The 26,547-nt window shown below is 43.1% G+C and overlaps 8 non-coding genes across 8 annotated transcripts; 7 read left to right on the top strand and 1 right to left on the bottom strand.

The window, feature by feature from the left end:
• Window positions 1–178: 178 nt before the first annotated feature.
• trnar-ucu (transfer RNA arginine (anticodon UCU)) lies at window positions 179–270 on the bottom strand. Its single transcript is given in 2 exon segments — window positions 179–214; window positions 234–270. It is a non-coding gene; the product is annotated as a tRNA-Arg (tRNA).
• A 6,669-nt stretch (window positions 271–6,939) lies between these two features.
• Window positions 6,940–7,012, top strand: trnaf-gaa (transfer RNA phenylalanine (anticodon GAA)). Its single transcript has one exon. It is a non-coding gene; the product is annotated as a tRNA-Phe (tRNA).
• A 4,201-nt stretch (window positions 7,013–11,213) lies between these two features.
• trnaf-gaa (transfer RNA phenylalanine (anticodon GAA)) lies at window positions 11,214–11,286 on the top strand. Its single transcript has one exon. It is a non-coding gene; the product is annotated as a tRNA-Phe (tRNA).
• A 1,967-nt stretch (window positions 11,287–13,253) lies between these two features.
• On the top strand, window positions 13,254–13,326 carry trnaf-gaa (transfer RNA phenylalanine (anticodon GAA)). The gene has a single exon. It is a non-coding gene; the product is annotated as a tRNA-Phe (tRNA).
• A 1,728-nt stretch (window positions 13,327–15,054) lies between these two features.
• Window positions 15,055–15,127, top strand: trnaf-gaa (transfer RNA phenylalanine (anticodon GAA)). Its single transcript has one exon. It is a non-coding gene; the product is annotated as a tRNA-Phe (tRNA).
• Window positions 15,128–20,869: 5,742 nt separating this feature from the next.
• On the top strand, window positions 20,870–20,942 carry trnaf-gaa (transfer RNA phenylalanine (anticodon GAA)). The gene has a single exon. It is a non-coding gene; the product is annotated as a tRNA-Phe (tRNA).
• A 972-nt stretch (window positions 20,943–21,914) lies between these two features.
• On the top strand, window positions 21,915–21,987 carry trnaf-aaa (transfer RNA phenylalanine (anticodon AAA)). Its single transcript has one exon. It is a non-coding gene; the product is annotated as a tRNA-Phe (tRNA).
• Window positions 21,988–22,998: 1,011 nt separating this feature from the next.
• On the top strand, window positions 22,999–23,071 carry trnaf-gaa (transfer RNA phenylalanine (anticodon GAA)). Its single transcript has one exon. It is a non-coding gene; the product is annotated as a tRNA-Phe (tRNA).
• Window positions 23,072–26,547: the final 3,476 nt, after the last annotated feature.

The following is a 26,547-nucleotide window of genomic DNA, read 5'->3' as shown; positions in this document are numbered from 1 at the left end:
GAACATGCAGTATGACAGAGCCGGAAGTCCAGCGGATTGACATTCGGTCTGAGCAGATGTTGAGTCTCCTCCTTGAGAATGTTTCGCCAATCTTCCCGTCCTTCACGGACATCAATGATCCTGTTGCGGTTTTGCTGCAAAATTTCACTTCCCAGTTCCCGATCCCTGAACTAAAATCCAACTCTGGTGGGACTCGAACCCACAACCTTTGGATGTCTCCTCAAACCCTTAAGTAGAAGTCCAACACGCTATCCATTGCGCCACAGAGTCAGTTATGCAATGTGAGGCAGAGCGGGGATCCTGTGCTGTGGTTGAGGCGGTCAGGCGACTCCTGCTTCCGCCTCTCACATTCCGAGAGCCGCGGCGGCAGTCTGCACCGATCGCCCTCCAATGGATCCGGCTCCAGCCGCTTGTTGTGGGCCTGGTGCAAGAACAGTCGCGTCTGACTCCAAATCAGAAGGCTGTGTGTTTTGAAGCAGGTTGATATCGCAGCATTTTCACTGTGGCTCAGGGTCCTGCCGACTGATTTTAGATCGGGACAGTGTTTTGGGGATGGGATGTTCAGTGTTTGTGCAACAATATCAAAATGAAATTTGAGACATGAATGAGATTTTTTTCTGTTACTTTCGATTTACACCCTCACCAGTTTTATGTAGAAACAGTTAACAATGTTTAATCGATGTCGTGTACAGTGTTTGTGGAATCAGTGTTATTAAATTTGATACTTTCATCTATTCCTTCTCTAACCCAAACTCTTATCATCAGATTTGTAGCTTCACCCAGTTTCAAATAGGTTACTCAGTGATATAAAGAAGTCAGTAACAACCCCGAAACCTCAGTGGGTATATTTTTTCCAATGCTTTGTGATGGTCGCGATTTCCATGCAAATTATCAATCAGCAAATCCCAAAGGGTGTTTTGGGTTTGACAAACTAATTTAAGTACTTGACTGGTTCCTGGAAATGATCCAATGGGGATTTCCTTACCCGTACAGATATAGAAATAAATACATTCCATCATTTCACAAATTACAGTTGCGTAAATAAATATATCGCCATATCCAACATGGAAAATCAGCTCTTCAAATTCATAAACAAATTTCCTCATTTTATTTGATTAATCCACTTCCGTTTCAATGTAGAACATATATTCAGAGCATCCCTCTAAACTTAAAGAATGGTAAAACAATTGCAGATTTTACAAACCCATAACATGCTATCGTGTAAGTAAGATTAAGGCCTACTTTGTGAAATGTTTATTCTAATTGTCTTTATGATGTTACGAAAAGTATTTCTCGATGTTCGTCCCCAACTTAACAGAGAAACTAAGATGAAAAACAAAAGGATTTTTCAAAAACTATTTGGAGCGATTTGATCGGTTCCCCTTCTCCTTTCTTTAATTGTTCCCTTTTGCTAATTGTTCATCTTGATCCGTTTGCTTCATTTTTTCCTCAGTCATTTATTGTGAATTTTATATCCGTTAACGTTCTTAAATATTTGATTTGTTTGTTCCCTTCCTCTTGACTTGTGATTTGTTGACCTTCAGGTCAAAGTCTGAAACAGAAATGTGTTTATATTCAGGCGTGACTCTGCAGTATGAGACCGAGAGGTGATGCCGGATGTGTGACCGAGAGAACAACTGCTGGAGGCAGAACTGTCCGTAACCCAACATACCCCGTGTGGCATTGCTCATGGTAGGTCGGATGACAATGTTTTATATTGACTGAACGGCTATGTATATAACACACAACGGATTTTACTGCTGCTTTAACTGGACAAAGTATAATCACCATAAATGACCAAAGTCTCAGATCAGTTAGAATTGAATTACTGTTGGTGAGGGGAGTTTGTACATTGGAAGGAGTTTATACATTTACAGCTCCAGGTAAAACTGCAAACCTCCCTCGCCTGCAGGTTACGTCACCACGAGGTGTCCACCTTCCTTTGCGCTTCTGGACTTCTGAAGTGTGATTGAACCTTCCCAAAAGTTTCCTATAATTAGTGAGGAAGGAAGGTATCAGTGTAAATGTGAGATCCAAACGTGGATGTTTCACTGGGTACCATGGGAACGAGATACACTGCTCATTCCAGTTATTTGTCCAGCAGGAAACAGAAATCCTTCTCTTCAACTGTACTCGCCCGAAGGAAAAGGAAACAAACAAAACTGCTCAGTTCTTTGTTTTAGCTTCTTCTGCTGTTTTACGTTCACTCACCGAGAAAGCGACAGAGAGAGACTAAGAGATTGGATTGGCTTTTTCACTTTATAATCTATTACACTTTGTCATTATTATAAGAGACGGTTCCACCCAACTGTCCTGTGCCTGACATTCTCATTGATACTAAGATGTGCTTTAAATGAGTTTCTACTAATTACACATTGCGGATAAAAGCTGAACGCCGAAAACTGCTCTGAAACCAGCTTTGCTTCGCAACCTTTCATGGAGATTGGTTGCTGGTTGCAGTTAAAGGAGTTTGTAAAATAAGCCCACGAGTGCATTATCCTGAAAACGTGTTTTGGACACATTCGCAGCTCAAATATATTGCATTAAATACAACAAATATACAAATACGTCACATGTGTTAAGATTAACACATAATGATACGAGGAAGGAGGCATTGGTGGATCTGGTTCTGGAGAATGAGGTGGGTCAATTGGAGCAAGTGTCAGTGTCAGATTTATTGAACGGTGATCATAGTATCATAAGATTTAGATGAGTTATGGTGAAGGAGAAGGAGCAATCTCGAGTAAAGTACTTAACAGGAGAAGGGCCAATTTTAATGGGTTGAGAACGTACCTGGCCCGTGTAAATTGGAATCAAAGATTGGCAGGCTAAAATATAATTGAACAATGGGTGGAGGAGATGTTTCGGGTACAGACTAGGTAGATTCCCAAGAGGGGCGAAGGTAGGGCCTGAGATCGCTGGATGACGAAAGAGATAGTGGGTAAAATGAAGCAGATAAAGGGGGTTTATGATAGATATCAGTTTGACAATACAAGTGAGAACCAGGCTGAATATAGGAAGTACCGTGAAAAAGTAAATAAGAGGGGCAAAGAGAGAATATGAACATAGTTTGCCGGCTAACATAAAAGTTAATCCAAAAGTCTTCGACAGGCATTTAAATAATGAAAGGTTCATAATAGGAGGGGTGTGGCCGAATAGGGACCAAAAAGGAGATCTACGCATGGAGGAGAGTACTTTGCATCTGTCTCTACCAAGGAAGAAGATGCTGCCAAAGTCACAGTAAAAAGGGAGGTAGTTGAGACACTGGATGTGGTGAAAATTGATACAGAGGAGGCACTTGAAAGGCTGGCTATGCTTAAAGTTGATAATTCACCCGGACCGGATGGGATGCTTTCAAGGTTGCTGAGGGAGTGGAAGGGTGGAAATTTCAGAGGTCCTGGTCATAATCTTCCAATCCTCCTTAGATGCGGGGGTGATGCCAGAGGACTGGATGATTACAAATGTTAGATCCTTGTTCAAAAAGAGTGTAAGGATAAACTCAACAACAACAGGCCAGTAACATTAAACTCGGTGGTGGGAAAGCTTTTATAAACGATGATCCGGGCCAAAATGAATAGTCACTTGGGCAAGTGTGGATTAATAAACGAAAGCCAGCATGGGTTTGTTAAAGGCAAATCGTGTTTAACTTGATTAAGTTTTTTGATGTGGTAACAGAGAGGGTTGATGAGGGCAATGCGGTTGATAAAGTGCCACAACAACAACAACATCAACAACGACGACGACTTGCATTTATTTCGGTCCTTTAACGTAATGAAACGACCCAAGGCGACTCACAGGAGAGATTATCAAACAAAATTTCACACTGAGCCACATAAGGAGGTATTCGGACAGATGAACAAAAGCTTGGTTGAAGAGGTAGGTTTTAAGGAGCATCTTAAACGAGGAGAGAGAGGTAGAGAGGCGGTGAGGTTTAGGGAGGGAATTCCAGAGCTTAGGGCCGAGGCAGCTGAAGGCACGGCCGCCAATCGTGGAGCAATTAAAATCGGGGATGCAAAAGAAGGAAGAATTGGAGGAGCGCTAAAATCTCGGAGGGTTGTAGGGCTGGAGGAGGTTACAGAGACAGGGAGGTGCGAAGCCATAGAGGCATTTGAAAAGAAGGATGAGAATTGTAGGGCTGGAGGAGGTTGCAGAGATAGGAATAGGCGAAGAGATGGAGGGATTTGAAAACATGGATGAGCATTTTAAAATCGAGGCTTTCCCGGACTGGGAGCCAATGTAGGTCAGTGATCACAGGGGAGGTGGGAGAACGGAACTTGTTGAGCGTTAGGATACGGGCAGCAGAGTTTTGGCCTCCTTCCCTCCTCGAACGATTCTATGATTTGTCAAGCTCAAATGCTTGCTACTTCAGTAAGAGTTCCGCCTGTGCAAAGAACGAGCATTTCAGCATTCCTTTCCTTGTTGGCTCCGGAATTAATACAAATACGGCCCTGCCTTACTTTGTTGTTTAATTCACAAATGAGGTAAATATCAGATGGAACAAAAAGGCGCCGCTGGCAATCGAACCTTGGATCTCTTGTGACAAAAAAGGCAATTTGCCCAGCTTTTGCAAATTAAGGAGACAAATTAAGTTGCAACGACTCCACCTCCTCTTCCTGATATCGACCTATCACTGTCTGTTAGCGTTTGAGGCAGTTTATATTTTTCTATTTCTCTTCTCCATTTCGCTGTGTTTACCGATACTCTGTATCTCTCGCTGTGTTTACCGATACTCTGTATCTCTCGCTGTGTTGACCGATACTCTGTATCTCTCGCTGTGTTTACCGATACTCTGTATCTCTCGCTGTGTTTACCGATACTCTGTATCTCTCGCTGTGTTGACCGATACTCTGTATCTCTCGCTGTGTTTACCGATACCCTGTATCTCTCGCTGTGTTTACCGATACTCTGTATCTCTCGCTGTGTTTACCGATACTCTGTATCTCTCGCTGTGTTGACCGATACTCTGTATCTCTCGCTGTGTTTACCGATACCCTGTATCTCTCGCTGTGTTTACCGATACTCTGTATCTCTCGCTGTGTTTACCGATACTCTGTATCTCTCGCTGTGTTTACCGATACTCTGTATCTCTCGCTGTGTTTACCGATACTCTGTATCTCTCGCTGTGTTCATCTCTCTGTGTCAATCCGTGGGCTAATTCTGAATGAACAATGAAATAAATGAGGAGTTTTAGACAATTCTCCCTCTGACACTGAGGAACCAATGAGCGAAATTTTACAATAAGATACTGTTTATTGTGAAGCAGCAAAGAAAACATTTCATTTTGAACGACTGAAGTTCAGTTATGCGCAAACAGAAACTGTGACCACAACGTGTTTGCAACAAGCCGCCTTTTAAGCTGATGTCAGACACACTAACATTGCAGCACGAGGTGCAGGCACCGCACTGATAACCTCCATGTGTATACGGGCAGATCAGACACTTCGTGCGACACAAGATCTTTCCAATCCCCGCCAGCTCCTGGGCACCGAGACATCCGTCAGAAGCAGCATTCACCGCCAGGACAAATATCGTGCCCCCTTTGCCAGACTTCAGAAAATTTAATGCTGAAAATACAAAACAGGATGGACAGTATCTGGAAAACAGTTAAACTTTCAGTGTTCAGTCTTTGGTAAGGACGAGAAACATAACTTTGAGTAGATATTAAGTGGATGTCAATAAGAGTGCGCTGTTGTTTTATAAAGTGTGGGAGTCCATATATGAATACGATGAACACATATGAACTGTGGGTGTGTATGTATGAGTGTGATATTTATATATGATCTGTGGGTGTGTATGTATGAGTGCGATATTTATATATGATCTGTGGGTGTGTACATATGAGTGTGATGTTTATATATGAACTGTGGGTGTGTATATATGAGTGTGATGTTTATATATGAACTGTGGGTGTGCATATATGAGTGTGATGTTTATATATGAACTGTGGGGGTGTATATATGAGTGTGATGTTTATATATGAACTGTGGGGGTGTATATATGAGTGTGATGTTTATATATGAACTGTGGGGGTGTATATATGAGTGTGATGTTTATATATGAACTGTGGGGTGTATATATGAGTGCGATGTTTAAAATATTTAGAGGATGACAACTCTGGATCCATTCGCCTGTCTGATACCTCTTGAGCCCACCTTACCTTCTTTGATTTTCCCTGAGTTCCTCATCTTCTCTGATACCCTCAGGGAGTCCTTTACACTATTTGAACCTTGTCAGCTCCGTTTACACTCTCTGATACCCGCTGAGTGCCCCTCACCCACTGATACGCCCTGAGCGTCCTTACACTCCCTGATACTATCTGGCAGTCCTTCCCCTCTGTGAGATCTCAATATACTCTCTGATACCCTCTGACTGTCCTTTACCCTCTCTGAGCCCCGTTACACTCTCTGATACCCTCTGACTATCCCTTCCCCTCTCTGAGATCCCCTTGCCCAAATGGATCGCCACTAAGAAGCCATTAGACGTCCTGATGCCTTCTCAGAACCCATTACCGTCGTTGCTATCAAAGTACGGTGTAACTTCACAGGTGGATCTACCGGTTTGTGTTAAGGATGAGATGCAGAGTTTGTTCGGTTGCTGTTGCTTCCGCCTGTCCCATCCGAGAGCTCTATCGGCAGTCGGTACCGATCTCCCTCCAATGAACTGGATGTGGATGTATGAATGCGTTGTGGTTTTATAAACTGTGGGAGTGTATCGATGAGTGTGATATTTATATGAACTGTGGGTGTGTATATATGAGTGCGATCTTTATATATGAGCTGTGGGTGTGTATTTATGAGTGCGATCTTTATATATGAGCTGTGGGTGTGTATATATGAATGAGATTTTTTCTATGAATTGCGGAATGAACCGGAGGGGAAATGCCTCCTGGAGTTATATTTTGTTCCAAGACAATGACATAAAGTTAATTGTTGAAAAGGGGCTGAAATAGCTCAGTTGGGAGAGCGTTAGACTGAAGATCTAAAGGTCCTTGGTTCAATCCCGAGTTTCGGCAGGTTCCTGATTATTTAGTTTCTTCTTCCTTGCTTCGATTCTCGCGTTTATTTGCAGGAACATTTGATAGCCGCCACTGAAGAATTGGGGATGGAATCGAGAGGCATCAAGAATGGGAAATATTTATGCCGTCTATATTTGGCTTTGATTTCTCTCATACCTTCTGCTTTTTTCTCATGGATTTTTCACTCTCAGTGCCGCTAACATTGCAGCACCAGGTGTCGGCACCGCGCTGATGATCTTCATGTGAATCCGCGCCTTTCAGACACTTCGTGTGACACAAGAACGTTCCAATCCCGGCCAGTTTCTGGACACCGACTCCTCCGTCGAAGCAGCTTTCACCGCCAGGACCGATATCGCGCTCCCTTTGCCGTACTTCAGCAAATTTAACGCTGAAAATACAAAACAGGACGGACAGTATCTGGAAAGCTGTTAAACTTTCAGTGTTCAGATTTTAATGAGAACTATAAACAGGGCTTTGGGTAGATATTAGGTGCGTGTGCAGTAAGAGTGCGCTGTTGTTTTATAAAGTGTGGGAGTCTATATATGAATTCGATGTTCACACATGAACTGTGGGTGTGTGTAAATGAGTGCGATGTGTATCTATGAACTGTGGGTGTGTATATATGAATGTGATGTTAATATGTGAACTGTGGGTGTGTATATATGAGTTCGATGTTCACATATGAACTGTGAGTGTGTATATATGAGTGCGATGTTTATATATGAACTGTGGGTGTGTATATATGAGTGCGATGTTTATATATGAACTGTGGGTGTTTATATATGAGTGCGATGTTTATATATGAACAATTGGAGTTCATATCTGAGTGCAATATTTATATATGATCTGCTGGAGTGCATACGTAGGTGCGATGTTTATATATGAACAAAATGAGTGTATGCATGAGTGCGATGTTTATAATATTAAGAGGATGCCATCTCTGGATCCATTCGCCTATCTGATACCTCCTGAGCCCACCTGACCCTCTTTGATTCTCCCTGAGCTTCTCATCTTCTCTGATACGCTCAGAGAGTCCATTATCTTCTTTGAAATTTGTCAGCGCCCTTCACACTCTCTGATACCCGCTGAGTGCCCCGCACCCACTGATACGCCCTGAGCGTCCTTACACTCTCTGATACCCTCTGGCAGTCCTTCCCCTCTGTGAGATTTCAATATACTCTCTGATACCCTCTGACTGTCCCTTACCCTCTCTGAGCCCCATTACACTCTCTGATGCCCCCTGACTGTCCCTTCCCCTCTCTGAGCCCCATCACACTCTCTGATACCCTCTGACTGTCCTTCACCCTCTCTGAGCCCCATTACACTCTCTGATGCCCCCTGACTGTCCCTTCCCTTCTCTGAGCCCCATCACACTCTCTGATGCCCTCTGACTGTCCCTTCCCCTCTCTGAGCCCCATCACACTCTCTGATGCCCTCTGACGGTACCTTCCCCTCTCTGAGATCACCTTGCCAAAATGGATCGCCACTCAGAAGCCATTGGACGTCCTGGTGCCTTCTCAGAACCCGTTACCGTCCTTGCTATCAAAGTACGGTGTAACTTCACAGGTGAATCTACCGGTCTGTGTTAAGAATGAGATCCAGAGTTTGTTCGGTTGCTGTTGCTTCCGCCTGTCCCATCCGAGAGCTCGATCGGCAGTCGGAACCGATCTCCCTCCAATAAACTGGGTGTGGATGTCTGAATGCGTTGTGGTTTTATAAACTGTGTGAGTGCATCGATGAGTGTGATACTTATATGAACTGTGGGTGTTTATATATGAGTGTGATCTTTATATATGAGCTGTGGGTGTGTATATATGAGTGCGATGTTTATATATGAACTGTGCGTGTGTGTATGAGTGCGATTTTTTTTAATGAATTGCGGAATGAACAGGAGGGGAAATGCCCCCTGGGGTTATATTTTCTTCCACGACAATGACATAAAGTAAACTTTTGATAAGGGGCTGAAATAGCTCAGTTGGGCGAGCGTGAGAATGAAAATTTAAAGATCATTGGTTCAATCCCGAGTTTCGGTCGTTCCTGGTTATTTAGTTTCTTCTTCCTTGCTTCGATTCACGCATTTCTTCACAGTAACATTTGACACCAGCCACTGAAGGATTGGGGATGGAATCGAGAGGCATCAAGGATGGGAAATATTAATGGCGTCTTTATTTGGCTTTGATTTCTCTCATACCTTCTGCTTTTTTCTCTTGGTTTTTTCACTCTCAGTGCCGCTGACATTGGAGCACGAGGTGTCGGCACCGCGCTGATGATCTTCATGTGTATTCGCGCCTTTCAGACACTTCGTGTGACACAAGAACGTTCCAATCCCGGCCTGTTCCTGGACACCGACTCCTCCGTCGAAGCAGCTTTCACCGCCAGGACCGATATCGCGCTCCCTTTGCCGTACGTCAGCAAATGTAACGCTGAAAATACAAAACAGGACGGACAGTATCTGGAAACCAGTTAAGCTTTCAGTGTTCAGATTTTAATGAGATCTATAAACAGGGCTTTGGGGAGATATTAAGTGCGTGTGTAGTAAGAGTGCCCTGTTGTTTTATAAAGTGTGGGAGTCTATAAATGAATTCGCTCTTCACACATGAACTGTGGGGGTGCATATATGAGTGTGATATTTATATATGAACTGTGGGTGTGTACATATGAGTGTGATGTTTATATATGAACTGTGAGTGTGTATATATGAGTGTGCAGTTTATATATGAACTGTGGGTGTGTATATATGAGTGCGATGTTTATATATGAACTGTGGGTGTGTATATATGAGTGCGATGTTTATATATGAACTGTGAGTGTGAAAATATGAGTGTGATGTTTAAATATGAACTGTGAGTGTGTACATATGAGTGCGATGTTTATATATGAACTGTGGGTTTTTTATATGAGTGTGATCTTTATATATGAGCTGTGGGTGTGTATATCTGAGTGCGATGTTAAGATATGAACTATGGGTGTGTATATATGAATGTGATGTTTATATGTGAACTGTGGGTGTGTATATATGAGTTCGATGTTCACATATGAACTGTGGGTGTGTATATATGAGTGCGATGTTTATATATGAACTGTGGGTGTGTTTTTATGAGTGTGATATTTATATATGAAGTGTGGGTCCGTATATATGAGTGCGATGTTCACATATGAACTGTGGGTGTGTATATATGAGTGCGATGTTCACATATGAACTGTGGGTGTGTATATATGAGTGTGATATTTATATATGAACTGTGGGTGTGTTTATATGAGTGCGATGTTCACATATGAACTGTGGGTGTGTATATATGAGTGCGATATTTATATATGATCTGCGGGAGTGCATACATGAGTGCGATGTTTATATATGAAGAATGGGAGTGTATACATTAGTGCGATGTTTATAATATTAAGAGGATGCCAACTCTGGACCTTTCGCCTATCTGACACCTCCTGAGCCCACCTTACCCTCTTTGATTCTCCCTGAGCTCTTCATCTTCTCTGATACCCTCAGAGAGTCCATTATCCTCTTTGAACCTTGCCAGCGCCCTTTACACTCTCTGATACCCGCTGAGTGCCCCTCACCCACTGATACGCCCTGAGCGTCCTTACACTCTCTGATACCCTCTGGCACTCCTTCCCCTCTGTGAGATCTCAATATACTCTCTGATCCCCTCTGACTGTCCCTCACCCTCTCCGAGCCCCATTACACTCTCTGATGCCATCTGACTCTCCCTTCCCCTCTCTGAGATCCCCTTGCCCAAATGGATCGCCACTCAGAAGCCATTAGACGTTCTGATGCCTTCTCAGAACCCGTTACCGTCCTTGCCATCAAAGTACGGTGTAACTTCACAGGTGGATCTACCGGTCTGTGTTAAGGATGAGATGCAGAGTTTGTTCGGTTGCTGTTGCTTCCGCCTGTCCCATCCGAGAGCTCTATCGGCAGTCGGTACCGATCTCCCTCCAATGAATTGGATGTGGATGTATGAATGCGTTGTGGTTTTATAAACTGTGGGAGTGTATCGATGAGTGTGATATTTATATGAGCTGTGGGTGTGTATTTATGAGTGCGATCTTTATATATGAGCTGTGGGTGTGTATATATGAATGAGATTTTTTCTATGAATTGCGGAATGAACCGGAGGGGAAATGCCTCCTGGAGTTATATTTTCTTCCAAGACAATGACATAAAGTTAATTGTTGAAAAGGGGCCGAAATAGTTCAGTTGGGAGAGCGTTAGACTGAAGATCTAAAGGTCCTTGGTTCAATCCCGAGTTTCGGCAGGTTCCTGATTATTTAGTTTCTTCTTCCTTGCTTCGATTCTCGCGTTTATTTGCAGGAACATTTGATAGCCGCCACTGAAGAATTGGGGATGGAATCGAGAGGCATCAAGAATGGGAAATATTTATGCCGTCCATATTTTACTTTGATTTCTCTCATACCTTCTGCTTTTTTCTCATGGATTTTTCACTCTCGGTGCCGCTAACATTGCAGCACCAGGTGTCGGCACCGCGCTGATGATCTTCATGTGAATCCGCGCCTTTCAGACACTTCGTGTGACACAAGAACGTTCCAATCCCGGCCAGTTTCTGGACACCGACTCCTCCGTCGAAGCAGCTTTCACCGCCAGGACCGATATCGCGCTCCCTTTGCCGTACTTCAGCAAATTTAACGCTGAAAATACAAAACAGGACGGACAGTATCTGGAAAGCTGTTAAACTTTCAGTGTTCAGATTTTAATGAGAACTATAAACAGGGCTTTGGGTAGATATTAGGTGCGTGTGCAGTAAGAGTGCGCTGTTGTTTTATAAAGTGTGGGAGTCTATATATGAATTCGATGTTCACACATGAACTGTGGGTGTGTGTAAATGAGTGCGATGTGTATCTATGAACTGTGGGTGTGTATATATGAATGTGATGTTAATATGTGAACTGTGGGTGTGTATATATGAGTTCGATGTTCACATATGAACTGTGGGTGTGTATATATGAGTGGGATGTTTATATATGAACTGTGGGTGTGTTTTTATGAGTGTGATATTTACATATGATCTGTGGGTGTGTATGTATGAGTGCGATATTTATATATGATCTGTGGGTGTGTATATATGAGTGTGATGTTTATATATGAACTGTGGGTGTGTGTATATGAGTGTGATATTTATATATGATCTGTGGGTGTGTATGTATGAGTGCGATATTTATATATGATCTGTGGGTGTGTATATATGAGTGTGATGTTTATATATGAACTGTGGGGGTGTATATATGAGTGTGATGTTTATATATGAACTGTGTGGGTGTATATATGAGTGTGATGTTTATATATGAACTGTGGGGGTGTATATATGAGTGTGATGTTTATATTTGAACTGTGGTGTGTATATATGAGTGCGATGTTTATAATATTTAGAGGATGACAACTCTGGATCCATTCGCCTGTCTGATACCTCTTGAGCCCACCTTACCTTCTTTGATTTTCCCTGAGTTCCTCATCTTCTCTGATACCCTCAGAGAGTCCTTTACACTATTTGAACCTTGTCAGCGCCGTTTACACTCTCTGATACCCGCTGAGTGCCCCTCACCCACTGATACGCCCTGAGCGTCCTTACACTCCCTGATACTATCTGGCAGTCCTTCCCCTCTGTGAGATCTCAATATACTCTCTGATACCCTCTGACTGTCCTTTACCCTCTCTGAGCCCCGTTACACTCTCTGATACCCTCTGACGGTCCCTTCCCCTCTCTGAGATCCCCTTGCCCAAATGGATCGCCACTAAGAAGCCATTAGACGTCCTGATGCCTTCTCAGAACCCATTACTGTCGTTGCTATCAAAGTACGGTGTAACTTCACAGGTGGATCTACCGGTTTGTGTTAAGGATGAGATGCAGAGTTTGTTCGGTTGCTGTTGCTTCCGCCTGTCCCATCCGAGAGCTCTATCGGCAGTCGGTACCGATCTCCCTCCAATGAACTGGATGTGGATGTATGAATGCGTTGTGGTTTTATAAACTGTGGGAGTGTATCGATGAGTGTGATATTTATATGAACTGTGGGTGTGTATATATGAGTGCGATCTTTATATATGAGCTGTGGGTGTGTATTTATGAGTGCGATCTTTATATATGAGCTGTGGGTGTGTATATATGAATGAGATTTTTTCTATGAATTGCGGAATGAACCGGAGGGGAAATGCCTCCTGGAGTTATATTTTGTTCCAAGACAATGACATAAAGTTAATTGTTGAAAAGGGGCTGAAATAGCTCAGTTGGGAGAGCGTTAGACTGAAAATCTAAAGGTCCTTGGTTCAATCCCGAGTTTCGGCAGGTTCCTGATTATTTAGTTTCTTCTTCCTTGCTTCGATTCTCGCGTTTATTTGCAGGAACATTTGATACCCGCCACTGAAGAATTGGGGATGGAATCGAGAGGCATCAAGAATGGGAAATATTTATGCCGTCTATATTTGGCTTTGATTTCTCTCATACCTTCTGCTTTTTTCTCATGGATTTTTCACTCTCGGTGCCGCTAACATTGCATCACCAGGTGTCGGCACCGCGCTGATGATCTTCATGTGAATCCGCGCCTTTCAGACACTTCGTGTGACACAAGAACGTTCCAATCCCGGCCAGTTTCTGGACACCGACTCCTCCGTCGAAGCAGCTTTCACCGCCAGGACCGATATCGCGCTCCCTTTGCCGTACTTCAGCAAATTTAACGCTGAAAATACAAAACAGGACGGACAGTATCTGGAAAGCTGTTAAACTTTCAGTGTTCAGATTTTAATGAGAACTATAAACAGGGCTTTGGGTAGATATTAGGTGCGTGTGCAGTAAGAGTGCGCTGTTGTTTTATAAAGTGTGGGAGTCTATATATGAATTCGATGTTCACACATGAACTGTGGGTGTGTGTAAATGAGTGTGATGTGTATCTATGAACTGTGGGTGTGTATATATGAATGTGATGTTAATATGTGAACTGTGGGTGTGCATATATGAGTTCGATGTTCACATATGAACTGTGGGTGTGTATATATGAGTGCGATGTTTATATATGAACTGTGGGTGTGTATGTATGAGTGCGATGTTTATATATGAACAATTGGAGTTCATATCTGAGTGCAATATTTATATATGATCTGCGGGAGTGCATACGTAGGTGCGATGTTTATATATGAACAAAATGAGTGTATGCATGAGTGCGATGTTTATAATATTAAGAGGATGCCATCTCTGGATCCATTCGCCTATCTGATACCTCCTGAGCCCACCTGACCCTCTTTGATTCTCCATGAGCTTCTCATCTTCTCTGATACGCTCAGAGAGTCCATTATCTTCTTTGAAATTTGTCAGCGCCCTTCACACTCTCTGATACCCGCTGAGTGCCCCGCACCCACTGATACGCCCTGAGCGTCCTTACACTCTCTGATACCCTCTGGCAGTCCTTCCCCTCTGTGAGATTTCAATATACTCTCTGATACCCTCTGACTGTCCTTCACCCTCTCCGAGCCCCATTACACTCTCTGATGCCCTCTGACTCTCCCTTCCCCTCTCTGAGATCCCCTTGCCCAAATGGATCGCCACTCAGAAGCCATTAGACGTCCTGATGCCTTCTCAGAACCCGTTTCCGTCCTTGCTGTTAAAGTACGGTGTAACTTCACAGGTGGATCTCCCGGTCTGTGTTCAGGATAAGATGCAGAGTTTGTTCGGTTGCTGTTGCTTCCGCCTGTCCCATCCGAGAGCTCTATCGGCAGTCGGAACCGATCTCCCTCCAATGAACTGGATGTGGATGTATGAATGCGTTGTGGTTTTATAAACTGTGGGAGTGTATCGATGAGTGTGATATTTATATGAACTGTGGGTGTGTATATATGAGTGCGATCTTTATATATGAGCTGTGGGTGTGTATTTATGAGTGCGATCTTTATATATGAGCTGTGGGTGTGTATATATGAATGAGATTTTTTCTATGAATTGCGGAATGAACCGGAGGGGAAATGCCTCCTGGAGTTATATTTTCTTCCAAGACAATGACATAAAGTTAATTGTTGAAAAGGGGCCGAAATCGCTCAGTTGGGAGAGCGTTAGACTGAAGATCTAAAGGTCCTTGGTTCAATCCCGAGTTTCGGCAGGTTCCTGATTATTTAGTTTCTTCTTCCTTGCTTCGATTCTCGCGTTTATTTGCAGGAACATTTGATACCCGCCACTGAAGAATTGGGGATGGAATCGAGAGGCATCAAGAATGGGAAATATTTATGCCGTCTATATTTGGCTTTGATTTCTCTCATACCTTCTGCTTTTTTCTCATGGATTTTTCACTCTCGGTGCCGCTAACATTGCATCACCAGGTGTCGGCACCGCGCTGATGATCTTCATGTGAATCCGCGCCTTTCAGACACTTCGTGTGACACAAGAACGTTCCAATCCCGGCCAGTTTCTGGACACCGACTCCTCCGTCGAAGCAGCTTTCACCGCCAGGACCGATATCGCGCTCCCTTTGCCGTACTTCAGCAAATTTAACGCTGAAAATACAAAACATGACGGACAGTATCTGGAAAGCTGTTAAACTTTCAGTGTTCAGATTTTAATGAGAACTATAAACAGGGCTTTGGGTAGATATTAGGTGCGTGTGCAGTAAGAGTGCGCTGTTGTTTTATAAAGTGTGGGAGTCTATATATGAATTCGATGTTCACACATGAACTGTGGGTGTGTGTATATGAGTGCGATGTTTATATATGAACTGTGGGTGTGTATATATGAATGTGATGTTTATATGTGAACTGTGGGTGTGTATATATGAGTTCGATGTTCACATATGAACTGTGAGTGTGTATATATGAGTGCGATGTTTATATATGAACTGTGGGTGTGTATATATGAGTGCGATGTTTATATATGAACAATTGGAGTTCATATCTGAGTGCAATATTTATATATGATCTGCGGGAGTGCATACGTAGGTGCGATGTTTATATATGAACAATGGGAGTGTATACATGAGTGCGATGTTTATAATATTAAGAGGATGACATCTCTGGATCCATTCGCCTATCTGATACCTCCTGAGCCCACCTGACCCTCTTTGATTCTCCCTGAGCTTCTCATCTTCTCTGATACGCTCAGAGAGTCCATTATCTTCTTTCAAAATTTGTCAGCGCACTTTACACTCTCTGATACCCGCTGAGTGCCCCGCACCCACTGATACGCTCTGAGCGTCCTTGCACTCTCTGAATCCCTCTGGCAGTCCTTCCCCTCTGTGAGATCTCAATATACTCTCTGATACCCTCTGACTGTCCCTTACCCTCTCTGAGCCCCATTACACTCTTTGATGCCCTCTGACGGTCCCTTCCCCTCTCTGAGCCCCATTACACTCTCTGATGCCCTCTGACGGTCCCTTCCCCTCTCTGAGATCACCTTGCCCAAATGGATCGCCACTCAGAAGCCATTGGACGTCCTGGTGCCTTCTCAGAACCGGTTACCGTCCTTGCTATCAAAGTACGGTGTAACTTCACAGGTGAATCTACCCGTCTGTGTTAAGAATGAGATCCAGTGTTTGTTCGGTTGCTGTTGCTTCCGCCTGTCCCATCCGAGAGCTCGATCGGCAGTCGGAACCGATCTCCCTCCAATAAACTGGGTGTGGATGTCTGAATGCGTTGTGGTTTTATAAACTGTGTGAGTGCATCGATGAGCGTGATACTTATATGAACTGTGGGTGTTTATATATGAGTGTGATCTTTATATATGAGCTGTGGGTGTGTATATATGAGTGTGATCTTTATATATGAACTGTGGGTGTGTGTATGAGTGCGATTTTTTTTTATGAATTGCGGAATGAACAGGAGGGGAAATGCCCCCTGGGGTTATATTTTCTTCCACGACAATGACATAAAGTAAACTTTTGACAAGGGGCTGAAATAGCTCAGTTGGGCGAGCGTTAGACTGAAAATCTAAAGGTTCTTTAGATTTTGAGCAGGCTCGAGGGGCCGATTGGCCTACTCCTGCTCCAATTTCTTATGTTCTTGGTTCAATCCCGAGTTTCGGTCGTTCCTGGTGATTCAGTTTCTTCTTCCTTGCTTCGATTCTCGCATTTCTTCACACTAACATTTGACACCAGCCACTGAAGGATTGGGGATGGAATCGAGAGGCATCAAGGATGGGAAATATTAATGGCGGCTTTATTTGGCTTTGATTTCTCATATACCTTCTGCTTTTTTCTCTTGGTTTTTTCACTCTCAGTGCCGCTGACATTGGAGCAGGAGGTGTCGGCACCGCGCTGATGATCTTCATGTGTATTCGCGCCTTTCAGACACTTCGTGTGACACAAGAACGTTCCAATCCCGGCCAGTTCCGAGACACCGACTCCTCCGTCGAAGCAGCTTTCACCGCCAGGACCGATATCGCGCTCCCTTTGCCGTACGTCAGCAAATTTAACGCTGAAAATAAAAAACAGGACGGACAGTATCTGGAAAGCAGTTAAGCTTTCAGTGTTCAGATTTTAATAAGAACTATAAACAGGGCATTGTGTCGATATTAAGTGCGTGTGTAGTAAGAGTGCGCTGTTGTTTTATAAAGTGTGGGAGTCTATAAATGAATTCGATGTTCACACATGAACTGTGGGTGTGTATATATGAGTGCGATGTTCACATATGAACTGTGGGTGTGTCTATATGAGTGCGATGTTCACACATGATCTGTGGGTGTGTATATATGAGTTTGATGTTTATATATGAACGATGGGTGTTTATATATGAGTGCGATATTTATATATGAACTGGTGGTCCGTATATATGAGTCTGATGTTTATATATGAACTGTGGATGTGTATATATGAGTTTGATGTTTATATATGAACTGTGGGTGTGTATATATGAGTGTGATGTTTATATATGAACTGTGGGTGTGTATATATGAGTGTGATGTTTATATATGAACTATGGGTGTGTATATATGAGTGCGATGTTCACATATGAAGAATGGGAGTGTATACATTGGTGCGATGTTTATAATATTAAGAGGATGCCAACTCTGGATCCATTCGCCTATCTGACACCTCCTGAGCCCACCTTACCCTCTTTGATTCTCCCTGAGCTCTTCCTCTTCTCTGATATTCTCAGAGAGTCCATTATCCTCTTTGAACCTTGTCAGCGCCCTTTACACTCCCTGATACCCGCTGAGTGCCCCTCACCCACTGATACGCCCTGAGCGTCCTTACACTCTCTGATACCCTCTGGCACTCCTTCCCCTCTGTGAGATCTCAATATACTCTCTGATACCCTCTGACTGTCCCTCACCCTCTCCGAGCCCCATGACACTCTCTGATGCCATCTGACTCTCCCTTCCCCTCTCTGAGAACCCCTTGCCCAAATGGATCGCCACTCAGAAGCCATTAGACGTCCTGATGCCTTCTCAGAACCCGTTACCGTCCTTGCTATCAAAGTACGGTGTAACTTCACAGGTGAATCTACCGGTCTGTGTTAAGAATGAGATCCAGAGTTTGTTCGGTTGCTGTTGCTTCCGCCTGTCCCATCCGAGAGCTCGATCGGCAGTCGGAACCGATCTCCCTCCAATAAACTGGGTGTGGATGTCTGAATGCGTTGTGGTTTTATAAACTGTGTGAGTGCATCGATGAGTGTGATACTTATATGAACTGTGGGTGTTTATATATGAGTGTGATCATTATATATGAGCTGTGGGTGTGTATATATGAGTGCGATCTTTATATATGAACTGTGGGTGTGTGTATGAGTGCGATTTTTTTTTATGAATTGCGGAATGAACAGGAGGGGAAATGCCCCCTGGGGTTATATTTTCTTCCACGACAATGACATAAAGTAAACTTTTGACAAGGGGCTGAAATAGCTCAGTTGGGCGAGCGTTAGACTGAAAATCTAAACGTTCTTTAGATTTGAGCAGGCTCGAGGGGCCGATTGGCCTACTCCTGCTCCAATTTCTTATGTTCTTGGTTCAATCCCGAGTTTCGGTCGTTCCTGGTGATTCAGTTTCTTCTTCCTTGCTTCGATTCTCGCATTTCTTCACACTAACATTTGACACCAGCCACTGAAGGATTGGGGATGGAATCGAGAGGCATCAAGGATGGGAAATATTAATGGCGGCTTTATTTGGCTTTGATTTCTCATATACCTTCTGCTTTTTTCTCTTGGTTTTTTCACTCTCCGTGCCGCTGACATTGGAGCAGGAGGTGTCGGCACCGCGCTGATGATCTTCAAGTGTATTCGCGCCTTTCAAACACTTCGTGTGACACAAGAACGTTCCAATCCCGGCCAGTTTCTGGACACCGACTCCTCCGTCGAAGCAGCTTTCACCACCAGGACCGATATCGCGCTCCCTTTGCCGTACGTCAGCAAATTTAACGCTGAAAATAAAAAACAGGACGGACAGTATCTGGAAAGCAGTTAAGCTTTCAGTGTTCAGATTTTAATAAGAACTATAAACAGGGCATTGGGTCGATATTAAGTGCGTGTGTAGTAAGAGTGCGCTGTTGTTTTATAAAGTGTGGGAGTCTATAAATGAATTCGCTGTTCACACATGAACTGTGGGTGTGTATATATGAGTGCGATGTTCACATATGAACTGTGGGTGTGTCTATATGAGTGCGATGTTCACACATGATCTGTGGGTGTGTATATATGAGTTTGATGTTTATATATGAACGATGGGTGTTTATATATGAGTGCGATATTTATATATGAACTGGTGGTCCGTATATATGAGTCTGATGTTTATATATGAACTGTGGATGTGTATATATGAGTTTGATGTTTATATATGAACTGTGGGTGTGTATATATCAGTGTGATGTTTATATATGAACTGTGGGTGTGTATATATGAGTGTGATGTTTATATATGAACTATGGGTGTGTATATATGAGTGCGATGTTCACATATGAAGAATGGGAGTGTATACATTGGTGCGATGTTTATAATATTAAGAGGATGCCAACTCTGGATCCATTCGCCTATCTGACACCTCCTGAGCCCACCTTACCCTCTTTGATTCTCCCTGAGCTCTTCATCTTCTCTGATATTCTCAGAGAGTCCATTATCCTCTTTGAACCTTGTCAGCGCCCTTTACACTCCCTGATACCCGCTGAGTGCCCCTCACCCACTCATACGCCCTGAGCGTCCTTACACTCTCTGATACCCTCTGGCACTCCTTCCCCTCTGTGAGATCTCAATATACTCTCTGATACCCTCTGACTGTCCCTCACCCTCTCCGAGCCCCATGACACTCTCTGATGCCATCTGACTCTCCCTTCCCCTCTCTGAGAACCCCTTGCCCAAATGGATCGCCACTCAGAAGCCATTGGACATCCTGATGCCTTCTCAGAACCCGTTACCGTCCTTGCTATCAAAGTACGGTGTAACTTCACAGGTGGATCTACCGGTCTGTGCTAAGGATGAGATCCAGAGTTTGATCGGTTGCTGTTGCTTCCGCCTGTCCCATCCGAGAGCTCGATGGGCAGTCGGTACCGATCTCCCTCCAATAAACTGGGTGTGGATGGATGAATGCGTTGTGGTTGTATAAACTGTGGGTGTGTATATATGAGTGTGATACTTATATATGAACTGTGGGTGTGTATATATGAGTGTGATACTTATATATGAACTGTGGGTGTGTATATATGAGTGCGATCTTTATATATGAACTCTGGGTGTGTATATATGAGTGTGATCTTTATATATGAACTGTGGGTGTGTATATATGAGTGCGATCTTTATATATGAGCTGTGGGTGTGTATATATGAGTGCGATTTTTTTTTATGAATTGCGGAATGAACAGGAGGGGAAATGTCCCCTGGGGTTATATTTTCTTCCACGACAATGACATAAAGTAAACTTTTGACAAGGGGCCGAAATAGCTCAGTTGGGAGAGCGTTAGACTGAAGATCTAAAGGCCCTTGGTTCAATCCCGAGTTTCGGCAGGTTCCTGCTTATTTAGTTTCTTCTTCCTTGCTTCGATTCTCGCATTTATTTGCAGTAACATTTGATAACGGCCACTGAAGGATTGGGGGTGGAATCGAGAGGCATCAAGGATGGGAAATATTTATGGTGTCTACATTTGGCTTTGATTTCTCTCATACCTTCTGCCTTTTTCTCTTGTTTTTTTCACTCTCGGTGCCGCTAACATTGCAGCACGAGGTGTCGGCACCGCGCTGATGATCTTCATGTGAATCCGCGCCTTTCGGACAGTTCATGTGAAACACGAACGATCCAATCCCGGCCAGTTTCTGGACACCGACTCCTCCGTCGAAGCAGCTTTCACCACCAGGACCGATATCGCGCTCCCTTTGCCGGACTTCAGCAAATTTAAAGCTGAAAATACAAAACAGGACTGACAGTATCTGGAAAACAGTTAAACTTTCAGTGTTCAGATTTTAATAAGAACTATAAACAGGGCTTTGGGTAGATATTAAGGGCGTGTGCAGTAAGAGTGCGCTGTTGTTTTATAAAGTGTGGGAGTCTATATATGAATTCGATGTTCACACATGAACTGTGGGTGTGTATATATGAGTTTGATGTTTATGTATGAACGATGGGTGTTTATATATGAGTGTGATATTTATATATGAACTGTGGGTGTGTATATATGAGTGTGATGTTTATATATGAACTGTGGGTGTGTATATATGAGTGTGATATTTATATATGAACTGTGGGTGTGTATATATGAGTGCGCTCTTTATATATGAGTTGTGGGTGTGTATATATGAGTGCGATGTTTATATATGAAATGTGGGTTTGTGTATATGAGTGTGATGTTTATATATGTGCTGTGGGTGTGTATCTATGAGTGCGATTTTTTATACGAATTGCGGAATGAACAGGAGGGGAAATGCCTCCTGGATTTATATTTTCTTCCAAGACAATGACATAAAGTAAATTTTTGACAAAGGGCCGAAATAGCTCAGTTGGGAGAGCGTTGGACTAAAAATCTAAAGGTCCTTGGTTCAATTTCGAGTTTCGGCAGTTTTTGGTTATTTAGTTTCTTCTTCCTTGCTTCGATTCTCGCATTTATTTACAGTAACATTTGATACCCGCAACTGAAGAATTGGTGATGGAATCGAGTGGCATCAAGGATGGGAAATATTAATGGTGTCTATATTTGGCTTTGATTTCTCTCATACCTTCTGCCTTTTTCTCTTGGTTTTGTCACTCTCTTTGTCGCGAACATTGCAGCACCAGGTGTCGGCTCCGCGCTGATGATCTTCATGTGAATGCGCGCCTTTCAGACAGTTCGTGTGACACAAGAACGTTAAACTCCCGGCCAGTTCCAAGGCACTGACTCCTCCGTCGAAGCAGCTTTCACCACCAGGACCGATATCGCGCTCCCTTTGCCGTAATTCTGCAAATGTATCGCTGAAAATCCAGAACAAGACGGACAATATCTGGAAAACAGTTAAAGTTTCAGTGTTCAGATTTTAATGAGAACTATGAAGAGGGCTTTGGGTTGATATTAGGTGCGTGTGTAGTAAGAGTGCGCTGTTGTTTTATAAAGTGTGGGAGTCAAAATATGATTTCGCTGTTCACACATGAACTGTGGGTGTGTATATTTGAGTGTGATGTTTATATATGAACTGTGGGGGTGCATATTTGAGTGTGATGTTAAGATATGAACTGTGGGTGTGTATATTTGAGTGCGATGTTCACATATGAACTGTGGGTGTGTATATATGAGTGTGATATTGATATATGAACTGTGGGTGTGTATATATGAGTGTGATGTTTATATATGAACTGTGGGTGTGTATATATGAGTGCAATGTTCATATATGAACTGTGGGTGTTTATATATGAGTGTGATCTTTATATATGAGCTGTGAGTGTGTATCTATGAGTGCGATGTTTATATATGAACTGTGGGTGTGTGTATGTGAGTACGATTTTTTTAATGAATTGCGGAATGAACAGGAGGGGAAATGCCCCCTGGGGTTATATTTTATTCCACGACAATGACATAAAGTAAACTTTTGCCAAGGGGCCGAAATAGCTCACTTGGGAGAGCGTTAGACTGAAGATCTAAAGGTCCTTCGTTCAATCCCGAGTTTCGGCAGTTCCTGGTTATTTAGTTTCTTCTTCCTTGCTTCGATTCTCGCATTTCTTCATAATTACATTTGAGACCAGCCACTGAAGGATTGGGTATGGAATCGAGAGGCATCAAGGATGGGAAATATTAATGGCGTCTTTATTTGGCTTTGATTTCTCTCATACCTTCTCCTTTTTTCTCTTGGTTTTGTCACTCTCAGTGCCGCTAACATTGCAGCACCAGGTGTCGGCACCGCGCTGCTGATCTTCATGTGAATCCGCGCCTTTCAGACACTTCGTGTGACACAAGAACGTTCCAATCCCGGCCAGTTCCAAGACACTGACTCCTCCGTCGAAGCAGCTTTCACCACCAGGACCGATATCGCGCTCCCTTTGCCGTACGTCAGCAAATTTAAAGCTGAAAATACAGAACAGGACGGACAGTATCTGAAAAACAGTTAAACTTTCAGTGTTCAGATTTTAATGAGAACTATAAACAGGGCTTTGGGTAGATATTAAGTGCGTGTGTAGTAAGAGTGCGCTGTTGTTTTATAAAGTGTGGGAGTCTATATATGAATTCGCTGTTCACACATGAACTGTGGGGGTGTATATATGAGTGTGATATTTATATATGAACTGTGGGTGTGTATATATGAGTGCGATGTTCACATATGAACTGTGGGTGTGTATATATGAGTGTGATGTTTATATATGAACTGTGAGTGTGTTCATATGAGTGCGATGTTTATATCTGAACTGTGGGTGTGTATATATGAGTGCGATGTTTATATATGAACTGTGGGTGTGTATATATGAGTGCGATGTTTATATATGAACTGTGGGTGTCTATATATGAGTGCGATGTTTATGTATGAACTGTGGGTGTGTATATATGAGTGCGATGTTTATATATGAACTGTGAGTGTGTATATATGAGTGCGATGTTTATATATGAACAATGGTTGTGTATATATGAGTGCAATATTTACATATGATCTGCGGGAGTGCATACATGAGTGCGTTGTTTATATATGAACTGTGGGTGTGTATATATGAGAGTTATGTTTGTATATGAACTGTCGCTTTGTATCTCTGGGTGCGATGTTTTTATATGAATTTCGGAATGAACAGGAGGGGGATGGAATACAGAGGCATCAAGGAATAGAAATATTTCTATCGTCTGTATTTGGCTTTTATTTCTCTGTTGCCTTCTGCCTTTTTCTTTTGGTTTTCTCACTCTCGGTGCCGGGTGACTATTTGATTTGATGCATTTGTCCTCAACTGATCCTTTTTCCACATCTCGGTGCGGTCAGACCCGCTCTGTCTGTCTGTTGCTGCTGATGATCATTTGGGAACTGGCCGCGAGTTAAGCGTTTTCTGCAAACAGGACAAAGATAAATAAAAAAAAGACGTGTTTCTCCGGCCGAGGGGTAAAGTTACAATGGATGTAATTTAAAGGACTGTCCCCGTGAATTTGTCTGTGTTTTTTTTCGTAAAACTTCGATTTTAAAAGTTACAAAAACCCGAAATAAATAAAGTAAATTACAAGAATTGAATCCGTGATCATGACATTACGGTACATTTTAAGCGAATGAGTTAACCGGCCGTACTAAGGGCACATTCGGTTGTTTAATTAATTTTTGTATCTGTCTGTTGGTTGGTCGCGGTTTCTGTACTTGGACCCTTAAATCTCTCTGATTCTCCACTGTTCCTAGTTTCTCACCATTTAGAAAATACTCTGATATATCTTTCTTAGATTTGAAGTGGATGACCTCGCTCGCTCCTACATTGAACTCTGTTTGACACAGTTTTGCCCACTCACTTAATCTATCAATTCCCACTTTTCACCTTCCTGCTTCTGTCCATATTGCGCCAGAAGAAGGCTGCGTGTTCAAACCCCGGGGTCACCGTTGATTTAGAGCTGATAGGATTCTGGATCGTTCGGGAATGAATGTTTTATCTGCTTTTTCACAAATAACAGGACCTTGCTGTAAAGTCTGCTTCCCGAGTTCTCAAATTTCAGGAAGGCGTCTCATTCTGCTCTTGACTTTTGATCTTGACCTGCGGATCAAACTTTTGCGAAGAGGGAAACAAAGTCCCCAAATCGCTCCACCAGAATCTCAAACGCTTTGGTAAGAAGTTCTGTGTGAACAATCAGGACTTTGAAGTCACCTCAATGACCTGCACTTTCTTTTCGTGAGATTTGTTCGCCTTTGCATTCGACCGTGAAATCGCTCTCGGTTTTCATCTCACTGAAGTGAAGAGTGTGGCCTCCTTGTATCTATCAGCGTGTAAATGATGAGTTTGGGGTCGGTACGGGTCGCTTTCAACTTTTGAAATCTCACCAAGCACCAGAGAAAAAGAAACTGAGAATCAAACTGTCCCGTAAGTGAAGAATTGAAGTGAATATCGCTCCAAGCAGATCTGGACAATGCGCAGCGCAGCCGCACAGGAGTTCCAAATCCACCCTCTATCCAGTCGGCAATCACATTAACTGAACTTTACTCTGGCCCAGTGTCGCCGCGCAGAAATCGAGTATTTCTCGGCCGCATTTTTTCTTAACATCATAGTTACTGGTTTAAGTGTGAGAACTGCCGTCCGCATCACCGTAAGTGCAAGAGACAACTTTGTCGATATCGTGTAGTGTCACAGACCTGATCGTCGGACCTGCTCATTTCATCTCATCTCATTTTCAGCAAACCTGAATATTAATGGAATAGAGAATGGCGAATCACAGCTCGATAAAACAATCCTTTCTCCCACGAAGGGACTGAGTCTTCCAACATGCAGGAGTTTAATGGCAAGATGAGTTTTTTGTTCAGAAATAATACGGCAAAAATTTTCACTCGTGCAAACTTCACGCCGTTTATTTTGGAAAATTAAACTGATAGTGCAGAGATGTTGTATTGATCGCTACAACCTGAATTTGTAGCTGGTTGAATTAATGGTTCAAATAGAAATGTGGCCAGTCTCTTTGGCGCAATCGGTTTGCGCGTTTGACTATTAACAAAAGGGGTGGTGGTTCGAGCCCACAAAGTAACGGTAAGGGAGCTTTTACTTCAAGATACATTGTCTTGCTTTTTCTGGTTTCTGATGTGTATTTTGATTGCAAAAGAAATGCCCGGTTCAGATGGCCAGCTGAGCACGGCCGATCTTCCACCATTTAACCTGTGATTGGCTGCACGGAAATCAGAATTCTTCTTGACAGACAAGGTCCGAAGGTTGCAGGAGAGCCGCTTGTCTTCACAGGACATGGATATTTCTGCAGTGAGCGACACCAGACTGTTTCTACAATGAATGTCACTCCTTTTATTTTGGAAACATAACATTGTATTCACATTCCGAAGGGTTTCAGTTCATTACCTTTCAAAACTGTGGCCAATGCAATTCAATGTCGGAAAGTGTGAGGCCAGCCACTTTGGACATAAAAAAGGTCGATCAGAGTTTTTTTAATAAATGGTGAGAAGCTGGGAACTGTAAATGAGCAGAAATATTTGGGGGCCC

The sequence above is a fragment of the Heptranchias perlo genome, chromosome 20 (genome assembly GCF_035084215.1).
Source record: "Heptranchias perlo isolate sHepPer1 chromosome 20, sHepPer1.hap1, whole genome shotgun sequence".
Lineage (NCBI taxonomy): Eukaryota > Metazoa > Chordata > Chondrichthyes > Hexanchiformes > Hexanchidae > Heptranchias > Heptranchias perlo.
The sequence above is the reverse complement of the archived record's forward strand: the minus strand, read 5'-3'. Positions and strand labels throughout refer to the sequence as shown.